The sequence below is a fragment of the Cygnus olor genome, chromosome 5 (genome assembly GCF_009769625.2).
Source record: "Cygnus olor isolate bCygOlo1 chromosome 5, bCygOlo1.pri.v2, whole genome shotgun sequence".
Lineage (NCBI taxonomy): Eukaryota > Metazoa > Chordata > Aves > Anseriformes > Anatidae > Cygnus > Cygnus olor.
In genome coordinates this window covers 27,639,303-27,664,665 of record NC_049173.1, presented here as the reverse complement: position 1 = coordinate 27,664,665, position 25,363 = coordinate 27,639,303, and the positions used below count along the sequence as shown (strand labels likewise).

At 40.4% G+C, this 25,363-nt stretch overlaps 1 long non-coding RNA gene across 3 annotated transcripts; it reads right to left on the bottom strand.

The window, feature by feature from the left end:
* Positions 1–216: 216 nt before the first annotated feature.
* On the bottom strand, positions 217–20,841 carry LOC121071518. 3 transcript variants are annotated; one of them, XR_005820664.1, is made up of 5 exons: positions 20,648–20,841; positions 18,952–18,989; positions 17,540–18,878; positions 2,354–2,417; positions 217–814 (listed from the first exon to the last, which is right to left on the bottom strand). It is a non-coding gene; the product is annotated as an uncharacterized LOC121071518 (long non-coding RNA). The 3 variants fall into 3 exon arrangements; XR_005820665.1 differs by lacking the exons at positions 217–814; positions 2,354–2,417 and having other exon boundaries at positions 17,029–17,989; positions 18,455–18,878; XR_005820663.1 differs by lacking the exons at positions 217–814; positions 2,354–2,417 and having other exon boundaries at positions 17,029–18,878; positions 20,648–20,828.
* Positions 20,842–25,363: the final 4,522 nt, after the last annotated feature.

Below are 25,363 nucleotides of genomic sequence, written 5' to 3'. Positions count from 1 at the left end.
AGCCACGGTTCCCACTTAAATGAGTTTTGACTTACTGTGTGGATTAGAACCTGTCTGTAAATACATGTCTCACCTCATTTGTAACTTATTCCTGCTTATTTACCATGGCAGAAAGGAGGCAAGCACTGAGGCCTCTGTTTTTGCTAGATGACAAAAAAAAGAAAAAAAAAAAAAAAAGGTATTTTCAGCTCCAATCCATAAACTGGTAATGAAGTGGCTTCCTTGTAGGCCGTCAAACTGACAGAGCATAGGAATATTATCATTCTCTTCAACATAGCTGCTGCCAGTTGCCTGTCAGTAAAACTCTCCCATCCCACCATCGCTTGTGGGCAGACCCGTGGCCAACAAGTCGGTGATGAATGGGAAGAACAGCCCTACTTCTGCCCTGCGGCTGTTGATATGAAGCCTTACATGAGTTCACTTTATCCAAAATAAAACCTTTCCCAAACCAGAAACAACAAAAAAATGCAAATATACCCTGTGTGGTAGCTGAGTTCTGTTAACAGGCTGGTCACCCAGAGCACCTACTATGGATATTAAAGTGATCGTGTTTAATGTAATTCATGCAGATCAGCATTACATTACCTCAGATCAAAGTCTATTTCTTTATTACTCCTGATTAACAGGAGTTGGACACCTGGCATGCAGAGGACTTTTTCTTCAGCCTCTGAGACTTGGCATGGGGATACTGTCTCCCTGCAGCATTACAGACAATGGCATGGTCCATCTCTTTGCTCAACACAATAGCTTGGCCACAGGGGCATTGAGACACAGTGGGTGGAGTGTTTCCAAAGATCTGCAGATGGAGGATGTACTATGGAAAAAAAGAAGAGAAAACAAGGAATATATAGGGTATGCTAGAGTCCCTTTGTCTTTCTAGAAAGGTTGTCATGTTCACCATGCTTTTGTCTGAAGGCACCTTAAAGAGCAGCAGCATGAGAACAGACACTACTTAGACATCACTCTTGGGACAATGATTTCAGACATGATGTTTAACCTAGGTTTTTCCTACAGCAGCATGCTCTGAGGAAGCCTGCATCGCTCCCATCTCTTCTGGGCAAACAGAAAAGAGAATATGAGGATATTGGTAGCTGCCAGTCTCTTAGGCTGTGGTTTTGTTTTTCTTCCCTCATGACAGTGTCCTCCTGGCAGCCACTATTCAGCTAAATCAGCATTTAAACTGCCAGTTTCTTACCCTTGTGAGTCCTCATGCCAGCTAACAGTTTTATAGGTGCTTTTGCCTGAGCGGACTGAGACATTCAGACCCCTCCTTCACTCCTTCACTTGATCTCCCCAGATGCTGACACATGCTAACTTCACTCAAGCTTGTCACTGGCCTAAATAATCATAACAATTGCTAACTTCCATTTAATGTCTTCAAAGAGGGGATTTTGGTAATTTTTTGCTATCTGAAATGTTGAAAGTAACTATGTTATTTGTAAGGAAGGTCATTCAAGTCCAAATCAAAAGAGTCACAGATGATAGATCTCTGGTAGGACCCTATTTTTAATTAATTTCACCTAATCTACTTATAGGATTTACTTGTAAGTTATAAGAAAATTCATTCAGAGCTTATGAGCTGTAAGTTCTGGGATGATACATGCAGTCTTTTTACATACTGCATAGAGGCTGAGTCCTTATTTTTTAAAATTACAATGTTTTGGAATTGTACTCAGCAGCGTATTTGCAGTTTTTCATGCAAATAGGCACTAGTTTCATCACTAAGGCTGCAAAGCCAGACAGCTTGAAGTTGGGAAGTTCCTGAGTTTAAGATGATCATAGTGCAACACAATCTCAGTTCCGAATTTTATTTTCAGGTGACTGTACCTCTTTTAGTCCAAGAGTGTTTACTTTTAGCTAACAAACGTTAATTTTATTCTCATTGCTCACTGGTTAGCAGGTCAGGTATTTACTGAATATTAAACAAATTCTTATAAAAATACAATTATTAATTTCCCTCTTGGTTTTCCTGTCCATGGCACTCATCACTGTACCACGCCAGTACTTCATATGTTTTCTCCCGCAGCATTCTTGTTATTTTTATTCATTCTCCAGATGGAAATTGAGACAGAGTGATTTAGATGCAAATTGTTTATTCACTTTGTGTTGGGCATTATAAATTAAATAGTTCTCATTTATGCTAATTTTAGCTGCAAGTTCCTAGCACATCTGATCAGATACTTAAGGAGTAGGAAGTAATTAATGAACCCATGTCAAATATGTGACTTCTTATCTTGCAGCATGCTATCTGAGGTCTGTCACAGGGGCAGGGAAAGAATATGGTTTCTCAAGGTATCATTGATTACCTTAAGCATGAGGCCATCCTCTCCTCCTCTTAACATCCACTACTTACCCTCCAGCATAGGCAGCAAACAGGGGATTGTCCTCTGGAACCAAGCCGTGAAATTCAAACTGGCCTATATAAAAAGAATAGAAGAGTTGGTATTTAGTTGTAAAGAACTCAGAGGGATTATTTATTAAAGCCACCAAAACCAGATAGGCTCCTTAACTCCCCAGTTATTACATTTGGGGCTTCTGGTCAGCAGCAAGTTGAATACGAGCCAGCCTTGGCAGGCAACAAGGGTGTGCATCAGGCACAGCACTGCTCGCCAGTCGAGGGAAGGGGTTGTCCTGCTCTGCTCTGTGCTGGAGCAGCTTTACCTTGAGCACTGTGTGCAGGTTTGGGCACCACAAGATCAGGAGATAAAACTGCCTCTGGACTCACTCTAATATGTCCTCGTCCACGTCCTCCTTGTGCAGGGGGCCACAGAGCTGAACGCAGGGCTCCAGGTGGGGCCTCATGAGCGCAGAGCAGAGAAGGACAATCCCCTCCCTTGCCCTGCTGTCCATGCTGCTTTTGGTGCAGCCCAGGGGACAGGAGGCTTTCTGGGCTGCAAGTGCACATTGCCAGCTCATATTGAGCTTCACATCAAGCAGCACCTCCAAGTCCTTTTCATCAGGGCTGTTCTCAATCAAATCTTCACCCAGCATGTATTTGTGCTTGGGATTGCCCCGGCTCAGCTGCAGGATCTTGCACTTGGCCTTGTCAAACTTCACTGTTTGGACAAACACTCTCAGACATACAGTTTGGTTTTTGGGTGGTCCTTTGTGGAGCCAGGAGTTGGACTTGATGATCCTTGCAGATCCTTCCAACTCAGGATGTTCTATGATTCATGTGCTGTCCAGCAGCTAGCTGTATTGCCAAAAAAGGGCCAAATGTCTGCTTGAATTTGTAGACAATAATCTCTGAAGCAAATGCATTGATTTATGCTTCGTTTAGGTTTGTGCTGCCAGTGAGAACCCAGCCCAGGAATACTCAGCTCCTGACTAGCACGACAGTTAAAGGACTACCGAATGCCCAGGGTGGCAACGGCTCATATTAAGGCTAACTGAGAAGAAAGGTGGAGCAGAGTTTCTGTGTTGCCATGACAATAGGAATCATAAATCAATGAAAAGTAGGAAAGATCTAAGTAAACTAAACTTAAATAAAACAAAGAAAACAAAATACCCAAGCCCTAAATTAAAGAACCACGTGCAAAATACTGTAATATTGGGGGGTGGGCGCTGCTTGTTTTCTTTTCCATTTTGCCTCTGAATTCACCAAGAAAGAGTTGATGAAGAAAACAACCGTGGCAAAAGCAATTGGGCATAAAATAAATGGCACTGTGCATACTCATCTGATTGATAATGGCTTATATCAAAACCTAATATTGTTTATACTCAACTGAGATGTGGTTTAATATTCCATGCAATTTTAGTATGACTGTCTTTGTATTTACTTGTTTAATGAAATGTGGATCTTGAGACCTTTTGCAATGCTCCTTCTTCTGAAGAAACTCTGTGAAGTGGAAGGTGAATATGCTCAGCCATGTAATAAGATCATTTATTTATGTTTTTAATTAATTTTTTTAGTTTTTCAGAATTAGAAGTGTATTACATACCAAACATTATATGAAAGACAACATGTGGAGGTGCAAGTAGTCGTAATAAAAAGCTCTTTAGATGAAAGTAATAGAAAAATATTGAGCAATTATGCAAAGCATTCAAGATCTATATAATTCATTGCATGGAGATAATACCTCTGTAGCTCTGTTTGCTTTATCAAAATACTATTATTCTGTACAGCAGTTGTCAACATTTAACTAGCTTGGATTTCTTGTAAGAGTTTTGCCATGGCTGTTCTTTTCAGGAGAAGTGATCTAGAGCCACAGAAGCTAAATGGGGATTTTTCAGGTGAAAGTGGATTGGACCCAATATTATACATAGATTGCACATTTCAATCTAAACAAGGCAAAGAAAGTGTTCTGATTGCACACCCCATTCCATTTGCCCTGTTTATTATCCTCAAGGATGGTTCCTCACTGTAGCAAGATTCAAAACTCCCTAGCGTAGGTGAAAGGAATAAAGCGAGGTTTTGATGCTCCACCATAGCTGGGCCAGTTTGGCCACCCTGCCACGAGCAACGGCTGCAGAATGCCCCCAGCACCGCAGCCAATGCCCAGAAATTTTAGCAGGGCAAGCCACGAAGTTTTCTCTGGGGAGAGGGACTTAAGGGGGAGCTGAGGCAGTTGTGCCAGCCAAGGATTCATGTATATTGGGGTAGGAAACCTAAGTGCAACTGCTTTGCACCAGAAAATCAGTACTCTGCTTCTTGCCTCAAAGCCCTAAACACGTAGCAGAAATTAAATGCATATAAATTCATAAAAGCTGCTGCGTAGACTCATGCTTTCCAGTTCATTCCTATCCTATGGACTACAGATATTTATAGTTTGTAGTAAAACTGCTCTAAACAATTCCTTTTTCTTTTACGAAATATAGACTCTGTCCAGGTATCTCTAGCACTTAGCCCATCCCCGTGAAAGGCATTCTGTCTGTGACCTCCTTTATTTATACTCAGAGAATTCCCACTGAAACATCCCTGGAAATCTCCGTCAGGACAGTTGCAAAGGAATCAAGAGGCAGTCCCTCTGGTAATCATATCCCATAAATTTAGGGATTTACAGATTGATCCTAGTATTTTAAACCCCATCTAGAAACCTACTGGCAGGTGCTGCAGACCCAGGAATATTGGTATAATATTTTTGTCATGATGCTGCTTTGAAAACTGGTTGTAGACGTGTTCCTCAGATGGAGTTTCCCAGGGGCATTAAGGTAAAGCCCCATGCAAAGGGTAAAGCAGCTAAGTAATCTTGAAGTGATAGAAATAGGGATTACTCTGGCAGGGATTACCTCTGAAAGAAAGAGTCACACACTGCTCACCTGATACAGATGAAAATATGTATAAGAAATCTGATTGAGAAAAGTTTTAGCATCCTTCTGTTTTACCTAAGCAGTAGAACTGAGCTGACATCTTTCCAAGCTAATGAGGCCATCGTGTAGGACGCTTTCATGACGGCTGTGCTGCACTAGAGAATCTGGCTCAGTCCTTAGCTGGCATAAATCAGCTCTGTTATCTTCTCACTAAATTGGCAAGTACTGTCATTCCCAAAGCCTCCAATAGCTTCAAGAATCAAGCTGCCATCCCTAACTTTATATGTCTGCTTCAGGACAAAATGAAAGTGCTTCTCTTAATGCCTACAAATCCCCTGTCCTCACTCTGCTCATTATTACAATGTCTTGAAATTCAGACAGAATGCTTAAGTAACTGAAGAATAATCTCCAGAGATTAAGAGATCTGCAGCAAAAACAATAGGCAAGTGATCCCTAGAGTAAGGGGCTTTGTGACTCTTCCTGTGCTTATGTAAGTCCACAGCAGCTTCACAGAAGTTACAACAGAAGAATCAAATGTGAAGAGCATCCAGCCCTGCAATTACTGCTATTTACATCTTGAAAAATGAGGACTTTCAAACGTAGAAGGGGAATTTGAAGGTGGATGGAAAGACTTGTATGAGTTTTCTCACATAAGGCTCTTGTTTTTCTCGTTACCTGTTGATCTGCTCTCGCATTGTTGTTTGTTTTTTTTTTGGTTTTTGTTTTGTTTTTTCCTCAGTGATGGGGAAGAGATTTGGGCATTAGCCTTTTTACCAGACCACTGTAAAAGCTAGAAATGATGGGCACAAGCTTATAAATCTGCACAGTGGGCATAGACTCTTCTTCCCTATAAACTGAGAGCTAAACACCTGTTCAAGTTTTCATCAAGTGTTTAACATACAGCTCCAGAGATATTTGCACTATCTCTATAGACAGACAAGGTTGCCCCTTTCTTGGCAGGCAGTTGTTTCCCTCTCGTGCCAGGCTGAGCAGAGACATAGGTCTCAGATTTGCTCAGGCCAGAGGTTAAATCGCATTTAAACAGCTCTGCAATTATAACATTTTCTTCTCTTCCCCCTGCTCACCTTTCAGGTATGCTTCCTACAGAACCTCCTTTAGTTTCAGAATTCTGCTAATTTCTTGCTTCTGTTTTAAGCAGACCAGCCCCAAGCATCCTCCTTTCCATGACCCATTTCTTTTCGAAGCAGACAGATTTTTTATTTTTTTCCCCTGGATCTTTTCCAGTCTTCATTTGCTGTCTAGCATGGCTTTCAGTCAGTCTTCATGACAAATCCACTCTCACTGTGCTCCCAAAACCTGGCTTTTGATCCCGTGCTAAGCCATTTCACCTCCAGGCTTCCAGTCCTGTAACTTGGAAGATATGGCAATACAGCAAGCACAACTAAGAATAATCCCTGAAATGGACTAGATTATTCTCCCTCCTATTCTCCCCAAGGCAAACACATTGACATTTTGAGTTAAGTTATATTCTGACTGTATATAAAAAAACCCAAAGCTCACCTATAAAGTTTGCAGTGGCTAGCATTATGAGTCTCTCAGAGGGCAAAAACTGGGGCTGAACTTGGTCCTATTGCTGAAAATTCATAGTCAATTTTTCTGGGTAATGTCAGGGAAATCATTCTTCCACTACATAACCAAATTTTAACTGCACTCGGGCATTCTGAGGAAAGCTATTAATCTTGGACCTGATCCATCTTGTGCTAGTGTAAATCAGAAAGAAGTCCTCTGAAGTCAGAGGAGTTACAAAAACGCACTAAAAAAAAAAAAAAAGTTTTATTATTACTGAGGCCAGGAGCCCTGTTATGAAAATAAGGTCTAAGTGCCTCCACACATTTGGTATTTCTAAACTTGTTAACATGAGGAGTGATGAGATCTAGCAGGCAAAGCCCAGAAATAAGAGCTGGGAGGCCTTGACTCTGTTCCTGGCTCTGACAGTGACTTATTAGGTGACAATGAGGAGATCATTTCACTTCCATAAGCCAACACTTCCCCTTTCACCTTTGGTCTTGTTGGTCTGTAAATTCTTTGGTCTCAATGGGACTTTGTAAGTATTCTCATAATGTACATAATAACAAACTCATCCTTGCAAAGAAAATTAAATGGAGCTTACATGCACTGGAGTTACTTAAGAGAAATAACGTATCAAGGCATTGTTTATTAGGACTGGGATTACATAACTCTGTAGAAATAAGGCTGGTTTGTTACCCCAAGACTCATTTGTCACCACCAGTCACAATGGTTTCTTAAAATGACAAGAGATCAGTCTATCTAACTTGCAATTAGGGATAAAAAAAATGCTTGACAAAAAGATTTGACCTTAATTTAAAAAATTAACACCGTGGCAAAAAGCAAACGAAGTGCATTTTCAGTTTAATTAAAATGCCACAATTACAACGTAAATAATTATGTTTTATTAATCATCAGCATTCAAGCTTGAGACTGCAGTGATACTAAAGATAATTAAGTTGCTGGTGCTGAGTATGGTGCCTTAATAATTACATAGTAGTTAATACAGAATGCTAACTAAAACTGGGAAGTTCTGCATAGCAATTATGTTATCTAAGGCTGCTAATTACTCATATTAATTTAGAATTACTTTAGTTTCCTGTGTAGACTAGGCTCGCTAAGCTGCAAGTCCCCATTGTCACTTCTGTCAGATGCAACAGAACTGGGGCTCTCTCGCTTCTCTCGTTGAAGTGTTCACACCATGTTTCACATCATCGAAGTGTGTACAGGAGACAGAACCTTGCGTTGTGCCTGTTGTTAGTTGTCTGGGATGGGATGGGGACTTACCAGCAGGTTCGTAGCTTGGGATGCTAAATTGTTGTGAGGACCTTCTGATTGTTCATGTCAAGGCAGAGTCCACTTTTTAAAGTTGTTCTCATTAGTTCTAATTTCCAGATGGAAAAAGAAGGTTATTTTAAGGAGCATGACGAGAATGATGACATGAAACTAAGCTGAGCCAGGGATAGACCAGAGACAATATAAAATCATAGTTAATTCCTGCATAAACTCATAATATTGAGGACTGTGTTTTAAGGTCTGGCCTCCTGAGTCAGGATATGGGAAGGAGCTGTGAAGCCTGAAATGCTGAATCAGTTGAGCTGAGTGTAGTATAAAGTAGACATTGCAAATAGCTCGAGTGCACAAGGTCTCAAAGGTAAAAAGGAACTGAGAAAATATACTGCAAAGGAAAGTGAACTGGTCAAAAGGCCCCATTTGTCAATTTAAAATTCTCCAGAAATGTGGAAATGCAATGGAGGAAGATTAATGAGTGCTCTTCCTGTTTCTGAGAAGGAAGAAGAGAACTAGGGAGAAGTTTTAATCAGGCAGTTAAAAAATATATGTAAAGGAAGGACACTGAATTGGGTTTTAATTGGTCTCTGGCAAGTAAGCCAACTTCTAATTTTGCAAGCTCAGTCCCTGGGAAAGAATCAGATTATGGTGGGGAACTAGAATTAAAAAAATAAAATAAAATCCAGGAGAAGCTGGTAGAGGTGCAAAAGCAAAGCCTAGATAGAGAGCTTGGGATGCGGCTGGGAGAAGCGGCTGGGGCAGTGGAGGAACGGGACTTCAGTCCATGCTGGATGAGGGGACAGAGCTGGGTTGCACAGGAGGAGGAGCAGAGCAAACCCATGGTTGCTGGGACATCTGTTGGCACATGCCAGCACAGGGAGCAATCGCAGCAGAAAGTGGCTGGGAGTCAGTAAGCTGATGTGCCCGTCTCCTGTTACCACCCCGTGACAGGGTGGCCCTCCCCCAGTTAGGGGACAGGAATCCCAGAACAGGGGATAGGAATCAAGATTTTACAGTAACGCAATGGCAGCGTCAAAAGTTTTAAACCTTGATCTTCTGTTTTTTTAAAAACAAATTTATATTCCATGTTGACTGCCTCCTTCTAGTGTGAGAATAAGTTTCTAACATGTTACTCTGAGCTTGTTTGAAAAGGCACTGTGGCTGTGGGGAATCTCCAGAGACGATGGAACAAAAGAATGCGTCTCTCTCTTCACTCAGCCTTCAAGCATGAAGGAGCTATTTTTAATATCACAAATCAATGCATATGGGGAAACAGATCCTCTCGGCAATGGAGTGTCAGCAGCATCTGAGAGAAAGATGCAGAGAAGCAGGGCTAGCGACTCTAAGGGATCTCCAATATGGCATAACCCACAAGTCTTGATTGGACAATTAGCTGTCTCTAATGTTTTGCTGCCCTTGGTAGCCCTATAGACAGGGCTGGCCTCCCAAAGAAGTTAAGTGCAGCAGAAGAGATCAGTGCTGCTCTTTCTCTCAGAACTGGCCCTTCCTTCACAGCTCAGAGTCCTGCTTATCAGCTGTTGAAGGTGTGGCTGCTTTAACTTACCTTTATTCCTTGGTGACTTTATTAGATTTTGATCTAGATCAGAAGTTCATAATTTGTGTTTTCATAAAACATCTGAGTGAGGACCAAAGTCTGCTCTGATCACTTCTATGTGATATAATTCAAAAGCATTGCATCCGAATGTATGAAATTAGTTCCATGTGGGGCATATTAACTTTAGTTTAGGACCTCATAATCATTATGAACTTTGGAGTCCATGTCAGAAATCATCAGCACTGCAAAAACATATTTTTTGTCTTCCTCAGAAAGCTACCTGAGTGGAGACATGAAACTTAATCCTGCCATTATGTTTGCAGATTTGTCTCTGGACTTGTTTTTTCACAGAAGCAAAATTATTTTTTCAAGGAGCAAACACTACTCACAGAGGCTGACTTCTGTTTGCTGTGGACCATCCCAGATCTGTGTAACTTTTCCTGAGTACCCATAACCCCAGAGGCATTGAGACCACTCTTTCAAGCTGCTCATTAATTATTAAGGCCCCAGTTTTACCAAACATGCAGATAAAAAGCCTGAAAAATTCACTTACGTTGTCCTCTTGATCTGGTTTCACTCCAGTGTTCTGTCAAAACTAGGGTGAAGTAAAGCACCCTACATTCTCATAGATATAGAAAGCACTCCTTGTACTCATTAATTTCCCTTGCAGTATCACAAAGCATTTTGTAAACATAAGCTAATTACGTCACCCCGGGAAGATGGATATCTCAACTGCAGATTCACAAACAAGGAAACCAAGGCCCAGAAGAGTTAAGTAAATCAATTATGAGGAAGTTTCTGGTTAAAACAAAGACTAGAAATCTTTACCAAGTTCCTCATGCTCTAACTGCTGGGCTACACTTGTAAAGGGATTCTCCCCCACAGCACTGCTGCTTTACAACAGCTCTCCTAACTATCTGCCGCAGCCCATCAGGTCCCTGTCTGAGTTTGGTTATTTTCATTGTCTGGTGCAGTGTCAGCAGATGTAGTTCATGTCTGTGTTCTGCATGTACAAGCAGGAGGGTCTGCTTTAGGAAATGCACCCATCCATTGCTAGCTGCATGTGTACCACCATGGATATCAGCACTTCGGTCCAGGAAATTTTGAAGTAAGTGACTTAGAAAGCAGCCCCTGCATGGGAGCTCTGTCTAGAAATTTAGAATGCAAAACATTCCAAGGGCTGAACTGCCCTCATAGATAAACCATTTCCAAGTGCCTTTACTCATGCATTTCATACCCATGCAAGTGCATTTCCTCAGTGCCTTTACCACAGAGTAAGAGCAATTAGCACGCTTCCGCTGACGTGCAGCAAGGTCATGCCCAGCTTGTTTCTGTATCTTCGGCTCAGAGCACACATCGGGCCATTTTGGAAATTTGGGCTTTTGTCTGAAGACAGGTCAGCCTGCATCTGCTTCCCCCTCAAATCTCCCCCAAAGTACAGACATCTGGACTTTTTCAAAGGCATGGAAGGAAAATTTGGCATCCAGCTCCAAATGTTTCTCAAAATCTTCCCCACAAACCCTTAGAAACACGGACCCTTGTGCTCACGCTGTTCTCCATGTGCTGAAATCAGTGGAATTACACCACTGTAAGACAGAAGTAAGGGAAGGAAATGGCCCCGTGAGAGGCCCTTCTGGATAGCAATGGTGAAAATGAAGCCGTTAATCATCATATTGCATGGTGATGAGACTTGGCTGTCAGGCTAATAAATACTCTGATCCAGTGTGGTATGGATGCGCAGCCAGATGTGTTCTTGTCTGCAGAGGCAGCAGAGGGATTTCAAGGTCTACAGTGGGTCTGCTGGAGACAGAGGAATTATTAACACTGCTAGCAATTTGAAGTCAAATTGATGAGGGGCTCAGGGAAAATGTCAGTAAATTAGAAATCATTAGAGGCATTTTGAAAAGCACTAAGGTTGAGAATTTTGTTAAAGGACGTGTTTGTTACAAAGATGACTGAACCCTGTTAGAAATGAAAAGACATTTTATAATATCACTTGACTGAAAGAACAAGGGCATACATGTGTCTGTAAGTGCACGCACACACACACACACAGGCAAGGTTTTAAAAGAGCGAAGTTTCAGAAAACAAAATGAGGGCAAGAATTTGAACAGGATGGGGAGTTGAAACAGAAGCTTTTAATTGCTTCCTGATTGCTTGGGTCAAGTGTTGAATATGATAAAAGGGAAAGCAGAACAACATGATTTTCTGTTTGATTCTCTCTCCTGCTGTTCTCTGAATGGATATGGTGACGCACCAGGGAGGGGGAAGAGATGGGAGAGAGAAGAGAAGGAAATGGCTTCTCCAGACTTTCTACTTCTGTGCATGAAAAGTTGAAATATTGTAATTTTTATTTTTTTTTTTACCATAATCAGCAGTAATCATCCATCTCTATAATGTTTTGTAACCTCTTGATTAGCACAAAGTTTATTTGGTGCTTATCAGTCCAAAGCAAAGGGAACATGAAATTAACTTAGGGTCAAATCTTGGTTTCCCTCCTTCACCAGCTTCCTTTTGACATATGTAGTAATATTGTTGAATAAGGAATGAGTTTAAACTATGCATTTCCATGTTATTCAACACAACATTTTTCTTTTGAGCATTTTACTTTAGCCAACCCAAACCTTCTGAATACTCCCGTAAATACAGGAGGCTCTGGGCTCTGGTGTAACTGTCTGGCCTTTCAACTTTCTTTCAAATAGAAAATTAGAATTTCAGACTTCTGATCGTGTAATTCCAGTAGATGAACTGATGTTGAATGTAGATATTTCTTTTCCAGTTTTATGACAAGCCACGCTGGTCCAAGGAGCATTTCCCTTCCATTTTGAAAGCTGAACCTTTTTATTCTCCTCAAATGGGAATATTCCCACATTGTTGTCTACAGGAGTTTGTCTTTCTCTCCTGCATCTGTATACAACACAGGCAGGGAGGCTGCACATCTGAAACAGCTACAGGGAGTCCTCAGGAGGCATCCTGAAGCCGTGTGAGGAGTCATCAGCAGGGATTTTCAGTGATGATCACTTGCCAAAATCTCCCTTGGGTTTTATGAAGCCGGTGGAGTGCTGCTTTAGTGAGCCTTAGCTGTGATGAACAAATCCTGTATGGGTTAAAATAAGTTGGGACATCGCCTCCTGTCCTCCCAACTAGGCTTTCCTTCCATAGAATTTCACTGCACATCTCTGAATCCCCTTCTCTCTCCCCACACTCTTTTTTGTGAGGCATGTATAAAGGGATGTTGTTCAAAGATATTTTAATAAAAGTGACTCAGAGCTGCTGTATGTTCCAAACTTATTAAAAACAATAATGATTTTGCACACTGAAAATGAGGCTGACAAGTTCAAACTTTACAATGCAAAACTTGACAATCTTCCTTGCCCCTATTGCCTTCTCTCCCCTGCGAGGTTAGTGGACAGTCCCATTCAAGAGGGCAGTTTCTGAGGCATTTAAAAAGGTCAGTTTTTTGAGGCCAGCTGGAGTTGGGTTATTGATACATATGATATCCCTACAGGGATCTAATTTGCAACATGGGGCTTTGTAATTTCATGCTAGAACAGCATAAAATGGAAGAATAACTCATCCAGAAGGAGGGGATTATGTAACAGTAGTGAAGGAGAATTTGCACAGACAGTAAAGATCCTTTGGAAAGTTATGTTGCTGGTTCTGCAGTGCCATACACCCGCTAATTGGTTTCTAACAACGGGGAGATACATTACCAGCAAGCAGAAAAAAAGAAGGGAAGAAAATAGCTTGGTATTAATACAGCTCACCTTTGAAACTCGCTCAGACAAAACTATATTGCAGCTGAATAAAATCCTCCGGTATTGCCCAGGCTCCAACTAATGAATGCCTGCATTTCCTTCTCCTTTCCTTTTCTTTCCCATGGTGTTACTGACTGCGACAAAAACAGGATCTTTGGTGTCACTGGAGTGCTTCAGCCACCGAGAATGCAGAATGAGACGTTTGGCGCAGGGATGCACACAGCCTGTTACAGGTCATGTCAGATAGAAGCAGTACGTGCGCTGAGAGGCACAACACGCTGCATCGAGGATTTGGTGTGGAAGTATGCCGAGTTAATGGAAGCTGCAGGCTCTGCCCTGGAAATGACACTTGATAGCAACAGCAGAAGAACTGCTGACATGCAGAAAAAACTTTGAAGGTTGATGAGCTGGATTCAGAAACCTCATTAATTATTCCAACACACAGATGCTCTAAAGGTGCTGCAGATCTTCACTGGAGAGTAGGGTAGACAGCATTACACAGCCCGCTTTGCTTGCCCTGGAACTGGAGCACCAGAGGATGGGGATGATGTGAAAGTAGCAATGACAGTGCTGTATACAGCTAGTCTAGGCTGCTCCTAATTTTAAAATAGCCGCAGTAGAGGTACAAATAAAATAGTGTAGGTGTGGGGCAGCTTTAGTTTATTTGGGGGTTGCTGTAGGCCATGGATCAGTCCAGAATCTGAGTGGAATCTAACTGAAAGACAGAGAAAACAAGATCAAACAGGTAGAACTGCAGAGTAGAGATCTGGATAAAAATCAATGAACAACTGAAGGCAGAGATCATGGGAATGTCCTGCTGGATTTCTGCATGCTGGGATAGTAACTAGTATAAAGGGAAAGATATAGTAGGAATGAGGAATATGCTTGAAAATGAGAGGCATTTGGAACACCTGCAAATCAAACTGGCATTGAAGGAGAAGATGTATAAGCAAGAAAAACTCCGAGTCCACCAGTTAAGGAATGTATTAGAAGAATTTGACAAGCTCAGGAAAGTTCAGAGAAATTGCATTGTGCAGATGAAAGTCAGACTAGAAGAATATGCTGAGAAAGCTGCACTTTTGGTGGTAGCGAATGAAAACAGATCCCAGGCATGCTTTTTTTTACTGCAAGAGTCTGCTGGAGCCAAACTTCTGGAGGACTTGCTCCCTTTGGTTAAAAAAAAACAAAAATTCTTCTGTTGCATTTGGAGCATCATAATGCTCCTGCTGTTAGTAGCAGCTTGCTTTGGAGTTCTCAGTTACTGTTTTATCATGAGCAACATTCCAGTATTGTTTAGTGGCCATACATTTGATACACTGATGGAAGTGTTGTACCCGTACTTAAGTTTTGAATGTGCAGGACTATTACTATTTTAAGAATAGTTACAAAGGCACTGCAGAGTTGTCCACATTGATTTAATAATCTCCTCTTCCATGCCTTCATGCATAAGTTCACTCGTTTTTTTTTAGAATTTAAGGAAAATTTAGGTTCTGACCATAGCTATTTTTGAATGAAATCGTTACTGTGAATATATTTTACAGTATCTAGCTGCATGCAGTAAAACTCAACAGAGGATTCTCTGCCTCAGGCAAAGGAGACAAAAAAATTGCACTTTGTGCTAATTTGACTGAAAGTAGGAATGTGCAATACTTGATCCTGGAATTTGCTTCCCTACTAGAGTGCCATCTTCCAAGTTTTTTCAGCAGTGGGTCACATTGCAGAATATATCTTTTCTCCGGACTTTGGGGAAGAGCATGGAAGAATGTCAAGATGTAGGAGAGCTTCGTGTGTTAGTTTAGGTTGGTTATGAAGGGCTTTCATCAGTGGGCATTAATTCAGACAGTGCATATTTATGTTTAGCTAAAACCTTTTGTTTGTACATCTAGAGACAATAGGCAGAGGAACTTTTTAAATACAAATAAATAAATAAATGCCACTTTGTGGATGGAAAATTAAATCCTAAAGACCAACATGGCAGCTGGCCAACTGGTAATCATGCTGAGCCTTCAGAATTATCCCTGACATTTATGCACAAAGCAAGTAGACGAAGCTTGCCAGGCAGGAGCTAGCAAACAAACAGTACGCTGAACAAATATGATACTGGGAAAAAACAAACAACAACAACAACAACAAAACACCTTTGTCAGCGAAGCGAAAGCTGTGATTCCAGGACATCATTTTTGCTAGTGATATATGCAGCAGCTTGCAGCAGTAGCAGTGAAGAAAAGTTCCAGAGATGAAAAGGCTAGAACAACCTCTTAATCTCCTTCGTGCCTGTCTTGTGTGACAAGAAAGTCTCCCTTTGAAATGAGAAGAGATACAGCCTAGAATTGGAAAGTTTGAGCATAAAGAGATTGGGCAACACTCAGAGCTAAGGTGAAGTCAGAACAAAGAGGGTTTCTATTTAAGATGCTGAACTGTGACTCAGAGGAACTAAATTTTCTTCCTGCATCCTTCCTCCTTTTCCTCTGGCAACTCACTTAATCTCTCTGTATCTCAGTTCCCCAACTGAATAATGAGGGAGTAATATTAAAGAGTGTCTCTTTTGATACTTGAGAGCATTTTTTTTTTGTTGTTATTATTTTTTTGAAACTTGAATCATTTTACAGAACCGAGGGAGGGGATGATAGGGTGTACAGTTAAAAGAGCAGAGCAGAGGCAGGGAATATCCCCTTGCAAAAAAGGAGCAGTAACAAAAGGCTGAGGGTAGGAATCTGTTAGCCTGGATCAACGTCATCAGTCAGAACAGTTTATGTACACACAAAAAGGCCAGCTTTAGTCAGAGAAAAAGCCTGGTGCAATTAGGACCCAATCTAGAGACCTTGAAGTAATAATGTAATTGCATAATACTAATAGTAAGACTATTACTGCCTCTGTGGCAGTACTACTGCCTCTATTACTATTATAACTGCCTCTGTGGGGGCACCTGCGCCGAGGTAGTCTGAACTGGCATTTCACTGACAACTGCAGCAATGCAAAGCTAGACTGATATTATTTAATTTTTCTTGTCCACTTCCACAGGGAAAGCCATGAGGAAAACAAATGTTTGGTGGGGACAAAGGGAAAAACGAAACATGGCCACCAAGAAAGGGTTCCAGAACTGGGTAGGGTTACTGGAGGTAACTGCAACGGGGTGGATAGCTGTGTTGCTGTAAATTTTCAAGAGATCTTCTCAACCAGCTTCAGCTGCTGTCCTGTATGCGTAACACACCCAAAATCTGATGGTGGCATATATAAAACTTAAGAGGCTTCTGTAGGAGCTGATGGCAGCATTACAGTTTGCATATGTATTTTCAGTATGAAACCGTTGCTTCACATAACACATAAATATGTGATGAATTCTGCAGAGAGGAAACATCTCCCTGTTTTTGATAAACTGTTTCAATAACAGTATTTACAGGTGACACAAAAATAAGGTTTATCTGTTAAACTAGGGTTAAAGAACCAGAATGAGCCAAAAAATAACATATGCAGTACTGTCCTTTCTACACTTGGCAGTCTTTATGAATGATATGTAGAAGGCTCAGATAATCCTATGATGTTTCTGTCTTTCCTGTCTTTATTTTAGGGGGAAAAAAATATATGCTTGGTTATAACAAAAAAAGCAAAGTTGTATTTTTAATTCACACATTTTTTATGCTTTGAATGTAGTTATACGGCTGAATTCCTGCAGGGGAAATCTGTGCAATTACAGTAGGTGACAACACCTTTCCATTGAAGATAACATATGTACCAGAAGGCGCTACACAATGCTATAAGCAGCAAAGAAGCTGAGCAGGAAATGACTTGAAACAGGTATGTAAGCATGTGTTACACAGATATATTTGTGTGTTATACAGACTCCTTTATTTACAATTCATTATACGTTTAGTTAAATCTATATTTAAAGCAGCAACACATTGATTTTAAACATTAATTTTCTTTGTCTGAAAATTTTATGTACAATGGTGAAAACTAGCTTTTCTTGCCCGCCTTATTTCATTTGCACTCTGATTGCATTTGTTACTTTTCTGGCATTTGTTCTTTCCAGGTGCGTTCTTCCATACAATTTGAGGTGTACATGAGGTCTCATGAGGGTTCACATGCATACCCACTTTTACAGAGATTCTAACTGGAAGAGCACTGTATGTTAAGGAGTTAGTGATCTGTCATAGCTAACCTGAGAAGGTGCAGGCCTGTGCTGTCCTGTCCTGTCCATACACATTGGTATTTGGGTCTGTGTTGCGCTGCATGTGCGCTTTGGCAGCAGGAAAAACTTAGCCTGCTAATTGTACTGAAGAAGCCCTTTGGCAGTTCCCACTTGGCACCAGTGATTACACCACCTGCATGTCCTGTATTTATCTTTTAGTGAAGCAATGTGTTTACATACGAATGTCCTTTTATTTGACAGTAGAAATGATGAAAATAGCTATTTTATTCTAAGAAAATTCTGGAAAAGCTCAGGAAAATCATACCAAAATGCCAGTGACCTTCTTCATGGATGGGGTCTGCAACATATACCAAGTCCTGACTGGAGATCTATCCAATGGTGCACAATTCAGAGTTTCCTGGCCTTTGAAGGCATATACTGTTATCTATAGTATCTTCTTTTTCCTTATAGTGTTGTCAGCTGCAATAAATTGAATTCTAGTTAATACCTCTCAGAGAATCACTCACTGAGTGACTTTCTTACTGGGGTCTTAAGAAAATACTTCCATTGCTCTAACTTTCTCCCATCTGCTAAATGATGGAAAGAATGAAGTACACTCTCTAAATATATGGTCCGTAATTTCTCCCTGTAAATTGCACTATGTATATTATATCCTGCAGTAAATGCTCGAGACCTTGAGCACACTCTCACCTTTTGTGCATGTTTATTGACACAGAGTCCTTCCCCTAAGGGTGCCAAATTGTAACATACGGCAGGTGTGGTAATATCCCCATCTTTGGGAGTGAAGAGGATGTGTGATGAGATCCAACTTACTTTCCAAGATCACATAGCCTACGGAAACTGAACTTAGATCTTCAGCAAGTCTAATAAGATGAGTATTGCTTTTGTGTTTAAAGCAATTAGCTCTAAACAAAAGACCAGTACCTCATTAGAAGTCTCCCTTGTACAAAGAAAATAAGTTCCTTCTTTCAGATAGTTGCGTGACTGAACACTGAGGTGACACCTCATATGATGACACCTAATGATCAGTGAACAGAAATAGGAATCCAGAACTTCTTGACATATTTAGCTACAGATGTAGGCTCATCCAGTCCAGATGTTTGAGAGCAGCGAAGCTTTGGCTGACCCAGATTCTTCTTTTCCTCAGGCCTGCCTCTTGTACCATAACAGCTTTGAGGCTGTTGGAAGAAACTTGCTAAAAAGTTGCAAAATATGCATTTTTAGCAGTGTTGCACTCCCGCAGCTCCTACTGATTTCCCATGAGGCTGAGGTAAGGCAGTTTTGCAGAGAGGTTCCAGACCCTCTGTATATATTGGTGCTGACTTCAAAGGAGGCTGAGGATCTGACACTAGAGAAACAAGAACAAATACATACAAGAATCCTTCCACTGCAGGCACCAAGTGTATTTCTGTGCAACTTACCTGTCTCCCATAAATTGTCACATTCAGCAAGAAAGAACCTGGAGGAAAGATGGAAATAGTACATCAAGCCATTGTATCATTTGAAAATAATCTTTTCCAAAGGGAATATTGGCTAGGGACTTTTTTAAGAAGATGGAACTTCACAGGTGACAAATGTACCTAATATGTCAATGTAGTAATGAAGTTAGTTCTGCACCGTTTGGAAAACAGCAAATTTCCTTGCAAGGTTTGTGATTAAACATCTAACAGAAAATAATGATTTCTTTGCAGGCACTTAGGCACAAAATATAAAGACAAAAAAGGAGAGACAACCAGAGAAAGAACCTGCTAAATATCACTATTGAAAGCCACCATTAGAGTCTTCTTAATATTCACTGTTCATTATAAAAACTAGTATCTATAAAACTGAAGTACCCAGTGGGAGAAAGTATGACTTTTAACTTGCAGAATGCCTTCTCCCTTCAATTCTTTTTCTCACACAAAACTGACGCTTATTTTGTAAAGAACAGTTCAGGAGAGGAGAAAGGTAGCATATTGATTTGGATGTGTATCTTGTTATTGAGGAGGAGCAACAGACTAGCTGAATTACAAAAGAGAAAAACTGTATTTTGCTGCATGTAAGCAAAGATTTCTATAATGAGCTTGAGTAAGTACGAGAGCAATATTGACTTGCATGGGGATGGAGTGGGAGAGAAAGGATTTCTGCCCACTGTGATGAGCATGGGGAACTAGCTGTACCTTTCAGAAGCCCTTGCCTGAACCTGCTGGAAAGGTTTGTTATGTTGAACAGAGATTCACATTTGCACTGCTTGAATGTACACAAAATATTAGAACAAATGGGAAACAGAGAACAAATCGAGTATGAAATATTTTGAAGAAATCTGAACAAACAATGTTTTGAAGGAAGTTGTTGCTTCTTCCTGCATCATTTCACTCTTATTTTTCATTGTTTCTCTCTGTCCTTCTCCTAATTTATATTCTGATGAGGAAAAAACAAAAAACAATACCTTCACTTTTCTACATATATATTTTATTTTCTGAGAAACCCTTTCAAAAAGAGAAAAAAGGAAACAAACGCATGGAAAATGGTGCAACATGTAGACAGGATTTCTACTGTAATGTCTACTTACTGACTGGCATGGTGGTAGATACAAACTTGGGTATAAGAACCCAAAAGGCTGTATGCCCTTCTGAGATTCTAGAATGCAAAAATCTAAGTGCCTTAGCCTGTATTTTCAAATAAAGGCTTCCAAAGTCTGTCTTTTTAAAAATGAGGCAGTGGGAATTCCCTTATCTGAGAAATAAACTAGATAAAAATGATAATCTGCATCGATAAAAAAAAAAAGAAGATTTCATTTGGTAGACTTCTCCTTAGAGAAGAGACCAGCTTCTTTTTAAATAAACAAGCATGTTGATTTATTCATAATTACTGTGGATAGATATTTTTGCCAATCAAACATAACAATATAATAATAATAAGTAGAACAACTCCATAAGGAGTTGAGAGGATGCAACTCATTAAAAGCAAACAGGTCACTGCATTCAGGCAAGAATAATGAAATGCAAAAACAAAAGGTGAGGAAGGACAAGCTAAGTAACAGCATGGCAGAAAAAGATTTGGATGTTAACATACATCATAGGCTGAATGGGAGTAAACAATGTCATGCAGCTGTGAAAAAAAAAAGCAAACACTTACTGCAATTTTTAGCCAGTGGTATCACCTACAAAACATCTAGCAATTCTTCAGCTCTCCTTCAAGATGCTTATGCCCCAGCTGGGATGCTGTGTCCAATCTGGGGTACTTTAAGGAAGGTATGATCCTATTGGGGAAAAACAAACAAACAATCAAACAAACAAAAACAACAGAGGAAGACACCAGTGATTACCAAGCTTCATGGAAGTATAATTGTAAGTAAAGGCTAAAGGAATCGTCTTAAGTTTAGACTAAGCTTAGTCTGAACGGCTGAACATCAGAGAAAAGAAAACTAAGAGGTAAAACAATAGCAGCCTTCAAATACATAAAAAGTAATTTCAGTGAGAGGAACAAACTGCCTTCTGTGTCCTCTTCATTTTGCTTTCATAACTGTTTGCTCATCACTTTTGAAGTACTGCTTGGAAATCAACGTTACCCAAATAATACTAAGTACAGTCTTTGCACTACTACCATTTTCCTGGTGCATTATAAATACACTTAAGAAATACAATTTGGGAAAGGCAAGGCAGAATGGGAAAAAAATCTTTTCCATGATTGCAGATTGCTCTCCTCCTCTAAAGCAGCTGCTGTCAGAAATTGTTTTCAACGAACCTTCGCCTCACCTCTATGCTGACTGAGCTTACAGGAAAAGCTGGCATGAGCTTGATTTGAAATGAAATAACTCCCATTTTGGAGTGGACTGTGTGATGAAGATGTAGTTATAAAATAAATAATGATTCAGCTCTAACTTTCAATTTTGTCCTTATTAAGTTGCTCAACCAGGTGTTGAAGCCAATAGAATTTGCTTTTTCCCCTGTTGGAAAGCTATTTTGAGTGCAGCATGACTGAAGAACAGCCACTTATTAGCTGCTCGGCAGTGCTTTCGGCTTTTCTGCTAGAATCCCCCGCAATTGCTCAAACAACACTTTTGCCAATACTCATCTAGCTCAATCAGTACCTATAACACTGGGGTATGAAATTATGTGGTGGTTGCGGTGGTGGTAAATTGCCTGCTGTTTAACATCTCTGTTTCATGGCCTGGTGCTGGGAGGGATGCAATGCTGATTTTGAGCTCCAGTTTGTATTTAATTCTTTCTCTCTTCACTCTATCCACTTGAATTCCCCTGTAGTTTCAGTGCAGTATGCATCCTGGCAGAAATTCCTGAATAATGTTGCAGAGTTGCCATGGTTTGTTCTGGAGCTATCTTTCCTTCAGTGACGAGGGATGTAATCCTTCTGCATTCCAACTGGACTGTGAGGATTAATTAAAGTTTGCAATGCGCTGTGAGTTCCTTGCATGCTACTGAAGTGGAAATTATTGTTTGTTACAGCCAGTTTGAATGCCATCTGGGATTTCCACGTTAGTGTTGCAGCTCTGTTGTGCGTCACCAGGCTGGAGCTGGTACCATGAACGAAAGATTAGCACTGCACTCTGTTGCTGTGTATTTGGTGCTGTGTTCAGAGCCTACTTAAGGACAAATACTTCCTGAGAAGCTGAACTCAGGACACTGGCACTCCATGGGCTTTTCTATAGATTGAAGCCTGCAACATCCCTTTCCTTTTGCTGTGCGCCCACTCTGCTATGGGCTGGATCCACACAACAGCAGATCCCTTCGACCTTCTCCACCACCACCCTTGCCAGCTTTGAGAGACTGTGCAAGAAATGACGGAGGAACTGGGCTCTGCACTTTGCAATAGATGCTTTCTCCCATGCAACAGAATTGTACCTTTCTGTTGCATCTAAACCTGTCAGGGACATGGCAGAAGGGACTGATCTTAGCCGAAACCCAAGCACAGCGATTCCGCAATATTCTTGTATGCTTTTAACACCTACAGAAATGAACCTAAAACTTGCTTTGCTAATTTGCAGGGCCAAATGAATGTCTGTGTACTAAACAGCACAGCCATGATTTGTTACTCTGCTTTTATTATCCAGCTTTAGTTCAGCTCAGAGAGCGTTTTAAAACACACCCGTGTGCCTTCAGTCTTTGCAAGCCCCAACAAACAAACCAGGTTTAAATGAATGCGGGAACTCCCCCGGTATCCTGACACATGCTCATTATTGACAGAGAAAATGACATAAAATGTAACCACCCAGTTTGCTTCTGAGGATTCCCTGCAAAAGATAAGCTAACAGTTTGAAATTCACTTCCTAGATGAAGGAGTCTCTTTTGTTTCTTACACTGGGATATAAATAAACTGGGAGGATTGGCTTTCCAAAAAGGGTGCTATTAAAGAGGTACAAATATAGAACTGTCACCACGTTATTGTTGTTAATATTATCATATATGTTAATATTATCATATAACTTAGCATAACTTGGCAGATTTCAATCTTACAGTTAAGACCCCAGTGCTGAACGCTAAATAAACACTTGCCAAAAGTTAGATGCTGTCCCAATGAGCTTCCTGTGCCCTCCCTCCCCCATAGCATCAGACTCTTCAGCCTTTGCAGTGTCCCCTCTGGTTTTGTGAACAAGCACCAAATGGAATTGGCAGGAATTTTGCAGCAGTGGTTCTTCATTGAGGACATTACAACAAATTTGTCAAAAGCAAAGTTAAATAGAAATATTTAAATATAGTTAAATAGAAAAATGTAGGAGACAAAACAGAGGGACAAAGCAAAAGAGGGGATGGAGAGGAGCAAAAGCGGTAGATGAATGTAGGAAAGAACAGACAGGACGAAGGAAAAAAAAGGCAGATTTGGGGAGAAGAAATTAGAGGAGAGACATGAGAAGAACTGAGAAGGACAGAGAAGGAACTGGGAATGAAAATGAAAGAATGACACAGGAGAAACTGGCATTAAAATTTTTATTATAAGTGTAATTTATTGTCATTAGAGCTCCTTTAATTACCTTTCAACCTTTTTTTAATGATGCCCATATGTTGCTTGTAACAGGGTTTTATGACTTTTGTTCTCCCACCTTTCCCATGGCTTACATTCCTACTTTAATTACTAGATTGACATCAGATGCCTCGCCTAATGTTTTCGCACCAGTGCTTCTATTCGTGGTGATGCTGTATTTGGGGAAGAAAAAACACCTGCCTCTCCTGGTCGAAGGCTACTTGCTGTTCTTGAGGATCTCCACCAGATGGCAAAGCCGATATTTTTGTGGAGTTTCCAGGCCACCTTTAGATAATAATTCACCCTAGGAGGAGTAGTAACAACAGATCCTTTACTGCATGGATTAAACATGGTGATTAAAAATCACTGAGTAGATTCTATGTGGAAAAACTTGTATTTCCTGGGAATAATAACAAAACAGGAAAATAAAAGATTCAGTTACAAAATGGTAATGCTATTGGGAAAGCACAATGTTCACTCTTTTCTCTGCAAATCTCTATACGAGCAATGCAAATCTCAAGATTCTTTGAGATAGTATTACTACTTTTTCAGTTGAAATAAAATTTTATGGAGAAAATAATGTTTTCTCATGTTTAATCTCTGAAATTTTTGTGGCTAGCCCAGGCCTCCTCAGTCTGAATGTAATCCAAGGTAAGTAGGTAAGCAAGAGGCAGTTACAATAAGATATAATTTCTTAGTCTGTGTAATTACAAACATAAGAAGTACAATGAGGTTTGCTGTCATTTTTTTCCCTCCAACATGCCCTTATGACAAAGATTGTAATTGTGAAGACAATCACTGATTTTCTTCCCTTACCTCTGTGGGGTTTACATACCATTTTAACCACACTGCTTCAAGAAACTGATTTCATCACTGAAACTTGGTTGCACATACATAATTATACAGTATGAAGAAATGCAAAGAAGCAAATCAACCAAAAGAGGCTATATCTAGATGGCATTTGTAATAAATTAATGTATCAGTACACAGGCTTTGTACACACAGGCCACATACCTGACATTATAAGACACTCAATGTTCTTTATCGCTCAATTTTACATTGTACCGCTCCTTCATGTAGTGCACTATATCTGCTGAAAGACCTACAGGAGGAAAAAGGCAATAAAACATTGCCTTTAGCTTCCTCCAAGAAATTGGCCTCTTGTCTGTGCCCAAAATAAGCCTGTATCAAGAAATTTTTTAGCAACTATTAAAAAAAAAAAAAAAAAGGTGAATTTACCCTTCTTTTTTAAGAACAAAATCATTTATTTTTTAGGAACAAAATGATTTCTTTCAGATTTGGCTTCTTTTCTATCAGCAGGAGGAAGGGAAGGATTATTTACTTCTTCAATAGTTCTGTAGGTTGACCCAAATTTTACTTCCAACTGTTGACAGTGATGACAAGGAATATTAGAGCCTCTCTCTACTGCTGCCTGGTTGAGTTACATCTGGCATCAACTATATTTGTTCAATGGCTCCCGATCAATTACATCCTGTAGTACTCATTTTTCTGAGTATCAAGACAAGTAAAAAGATGAGGCTGTTCCCACTCCATGTGGATGAGATGGTAGCGTGAAAAAAGTCAGCGCTATATTTGGAGTGTTCCTAATTGCACTGTTCTATTTCCAGCTGCCGAAATCTGCACTAGAATTTTAATTAAGGGCTAAATTCATGCAGCAGATCCTGACAACAGGAAACAGTTATGTTATTTAAATAGGCTTTGCAACGATCAGATTTTATCTCCCAAAGCAGCACTCAGATGAATATTAAAGCCACTTTTGTTCTTCTGGAAAGAACCGCGATCACACGCAGAGAGCCAAAGGAGGTCAAATCCTCGGCTGAGGAAAAGCCATTAAAGCTGGGGCAGCTCTCCAGA